Below are 4173 nucleotides of genomic sequence, written 5' to 3'. Positions count from 1 at the left end.
TTTGCTTTTGGTGAAACTAAATATTAGTTAAATTACCAAATCTTGTTAATACTCCTTGCAATTCTTTACTGTTTAACATTTCTTTTTATGTGTAGGATTACCTGTCTCATGCCTAATTTACATCAGGAACTGGAAGCTTCTTTTACTCCTCTTTGCAGAAACCCTACTCTTGAGCATAATCACAAGATCACTTATTGTACATCTCCATCTTGAGGTTGCTGCTTGATCACCTACTTAGAAAAGGGAACACAAAAGAAGCAGCCAAAGACCAAGTTCAGGCTTGCCTAGGCAGGACATGTACTCCAGGTGCCATGGACTCATGGCTGAATGAAAGCCAGGGTGGGGAAAATAGGTTACCCTTACCCACCCAACTCTCTGGACTACTGCCAGCTTCTATATCACATACATAAGGTTAAACTGGCAAACTGCTGCTGGTTCTTTGTTCTTGTCCTAGCTAACACTAATATATCCTTGTTTGCTCCTAGTTTGGGGCTGAAGTTGCACTGACATTTCTGCCAGTTTCCAGCACACACCCAACCACTCTGTGTTTCTGATCACCCTAGAATTTCCTCATCCATATATCTTTGTCTTCTTGCTCCCAGATATAACAGAGTACTATGGGTTTTAAATGTCCCCTAACTGTGATGGGTCTCTTTTTAGCAAGTTTCCATCTTGTTTCCTGCTTGCATGCTGATTTGTCTGACAAGGATTCTTTCAGATTTTAGGGTTTTTTTTTTTTTTTTACAATTCTATGCTGGATAACGACAATTAATATAATTTTGTGAGGAGAATAAAGAAAAGACAACTTTCTCAGCAGAGAAAAGGATGGAAATTGGATTGGTAGATAAACCAGAAAAAACTATTTAAGGGTTTTTTTTTTTTGTTTTATTTTGCCTTTTTTTTTTTTTTTTTTTTGTTAAGCATTTTTAGTTGTTCTCAAATTGGAGCACTGTGTATGAACAAGTGCAATTGGCCTAAGTAACATTTCCATAGCAACATAGCAAAGCTAACAGTGACTAACCTTGCTTAACAGCCCCCCTAGTGGTTATAAGTATCACTAGAGCCAACTGCATAGGTTTGATTATAGTTCTCTAATTTGACTATTGTGTCTATGCAGAGTCAGGTCCAAATCTGGGTTGGAGTTTGTGAGGCTTTTCATACTCTTTGGACTATTCCACTCTTCCTGGGGGAAGGCTTGGGTTTAATCACATACACATACACGTGTACAAATTCTAGATTGGAATGATAGTATCATGCTTTTCTCCATCTTATTGTACAGAGGTATCAGACTAACATGTTCAGGCTCTGTCAGAAAGGTAACTGGGATTTTCATCTCAGCAGATTTTTCTTTCTTTTTTTAATTAAAGCTTTTTATTTTCAAAATATATGCATAGATCATTTTCAAAATTCACCCTCGAAAAACCTTGTGTTCCAAATTTTTTTCCTCCCTTCCTCCCACTCCCTCCCCTAGAGGCAAATAATCCAATATATGTTAAACATGTGCGATTCTCTTATAGATATTTCCACAATTGTCATGTTGCACAAGAAAATTAGATCAAAAAGGAAAAAAAGAAAAAACAAAAAAACAAAATACCAGCAAACAACAACAAAAAAGAGTGAAAATGCTATGTTGTGGTCCACACTCAATTCCCGCAGTCCTCTTTCTGGATGTAGATGGCTCTCATCATTACAAGATCATTGGAACTGTCCTGAATCATCTCATTGTTGAAGAGAGCCACGTCCATCAGAACTGATTATTGTATAATCTTCTTGTTGCCATGTACAATGATCTCCTGGTCCTACTCATTTCACTCAGCATCAGTTCATGTAAGTCTCTCCAGGCCTCTCTGAAATCATCCTTCAGCAGATTTTTCTCAAGAGTTCAGTTGGGGACTTTCTAGAATACCGTGAGTCTTACATAAGTTCACAGATGTTTTACAAAAAACACAAACATGTTCTCCAGCTTCATTCCCAGCTCAGCTCCTGTAGAACAAACACACCTTTGACTCTACTAGAAAAGACGTTTTTGTATTCTTTCACCTACTTTTACTCCCAAAAGCTGGGTGTAATAATAAACCAGGGTAAAAATTACTGGTTTTATGATAGACAAACACAATCTAGATCAAAAGTTTAACAATCAAACAGATTTACATAGCCCAACTACTTTGAGTGATAGCCAGAAAGGATACAAGCAAGTTTGATAGGAGATAAAAGTGTTCACAGTCCCCTGTTAAGAATGGAACCAAAGCAAACAGTTCTTATAATTGTCTTTTCCCGCTACCCTCCAGAGACTTCAGATCACTGATTCTGGTTAGTTCCTCTTGGCTGCTGCCCAGTGGGAATTCAGGGTCAATTGACTCCCCAGGGGATCCGGGATCTAGACAGCATTTCTTTCTCCTGACCTGGTTTGATCTCCTGCAGCTCCCAATGGCTCCTCCTGGGGCATCTTCCTGAAATCTCCTCACAAATGTCAGGTTGGGGTACTCAGACCAGGCTCAGAACTGCTGTAGCCAGGGGGAATCCTGGAATTATATCTATAAATAGTCTCCAAAATCAGACTACATTCAGATAAGTTATAAAATATTCACTTCCTGCTCCCTGGGTGTTCTTTAACTCTTGCTCCATCTCAAAGCGCCAGGATGTTAGGCTAGTACATATCTGGGTTCTGTCAGAAAAGTGGATAGCAATCCCAGAAGCAATGAAGGCAGGTCACACCATTCTGCAGAGGAACTTCTAAGAGGAAAGTATCAACTATTCAATGAAGAACATCAAGACTATGGGACACTGTAGTGGGCATTCTGGGGCAAAGGTCTGGCCACCTAACCCTTGGCTTGGGAATACAAAGAATTAAGTATAGTAGAGAAAGCACTGGATTGGGCATCAAGATCCCTGACTTTATTGCAGCGTTACTATAGTTAAGGAGCTCTCTTTAGGGGCTCTCAGTTTTCTGCTCTGTAAAAGGAATTTAGTAAAAATGCACATATATAACAAAGTGTTGTTTTACATGTAACTGAGAAAAATAAAAAATAAAAGGAATTTAGTGAATTACTGAAGATAAGGCCTAGAACAAGGACAAAGATTCAGATAAATGGGAGAATCTGGCTAAGGTTTTGCTCATTTTCATGAGGTTTTTTGGTTTGTTTTGGTACATTTTGGGATTTTTTTTTTTTTTGGAAATCCAAGCTTTAAGGTAAGAGATTGGAAGCAGCTGACCTTCTGCAGCTGTCAACTGGAAAAGGCAAAGCTTCTTGAATGGCTAAGTGACTCTTGCTATCAATTGATGGTGAAATCTCTCTCAAGCACATATTCTCCTGACTCTGCAGCTTATTACCTGTGTATCATTGGACAAGTCACTTTACCTCTCTGGACCTTTCCCTTGTCCCTAAAATGAGGAGATCGGATTAAGCCAAAGGGTCACAGGAACATAGGCTAGAGGTGTTTTGACCTTTTAAAAGCCAAAGGGATCTTAGATGTCATTTCTGACTCAAAATCCCAGAATGCAAGTCCCTTGAGGGCAGGAACCATTTCATGATTGGTTTTGTACCCTCCTGAAACCAACATGGTGACTGGCACATAGTAGGTGCTTAACAAATGCTTGCTGAGTGATTGTTTGGACCCTGTGTCATAGGTATTATGAAAAAAGGTTTTAGACCCCAGGAGAGCTGCAGGTATTGGTTTCATTCCTTTTGATCTGATGCTAAAAGTATAAATGCATGTACATATACACACATACACACAGGCATCTCCAAGACTTACATGCATAAAGATATATATATATATATATATATATATATACATAGCTATGCAATACACATATCCACCCCTGAATACCTCATCACACAGCTAAAAGTAGTCCCTAGACACTAGAAATAAAGGTTAATGGGAGATCCAACTGCATCAGCAAATGCTACCTCACTAAGCTCACCCCACTGGCTGATGAGGAGGTTCCCCCCTCCCAATAGCAATTACCAGTGAATCTGCAGCAACTTGCTTTCCCTCTGAGTTAATCCTGGCAGATCCATTACTGAAATAGAAAGTCTTCACAAACTGCCTTATTATCTTGTATTTTTAATTTTATTTTTAAAAAATTCTGTCTCTGACTCTGTCTGTCTGTCTGTCTGTCTCTCTGTCTCTGTCTCTCTCTGTCTCTCTCTCTGTGTCTGTCTGTCTGTC

General features: G+C 39.1%; 1 long non-coding RNA gene across 1 annotated transcript in view; it reads right to left on the bottom strand.

Annotated features, from left to right (window-relative positions):
- Positions 1–938: 938 nt before the first annotated feature.
- Positions 939–4173, bottom strand: part of LOC141550681 (uncharacterized) — a 16917-nt gene continuing 13682 nt past the window's right edge. The window contains exons 3-4 of the long non-coding RNA XR_012484660.1: positions 2403–2522; positions 939–1983 (exon numbers count right to left, since the gene is read on the bottom strand). This is a non-coding gene — a long non-coding RNA (uncharacterized LOC141550681). The remainder of the gene's footprint in view (positions 1984–2402; positions 2523–4173) is intronic.

Source organism: Sminthopsis crassicaudata, chromosome 1, assembly GCF_048593235.1.
Source record: "Sminthopsis crassicaudata isolate SCR6 chromosome 1, ASM4859323v1, whole genome shotgun sequence".
In the NCBI taxonomy this organism is placed as follows: Eukaryota; Metazoa; Chordata; class Mammalia; order Dasyuromorphia; family Dasyuridae; genus Sminthopsis; species Sminthopsis crassicaudata.
Note: the sequence above shows the minus strand (reverse complement) of the source record. Positions and strands in the feature narration are given on the sequence as shown.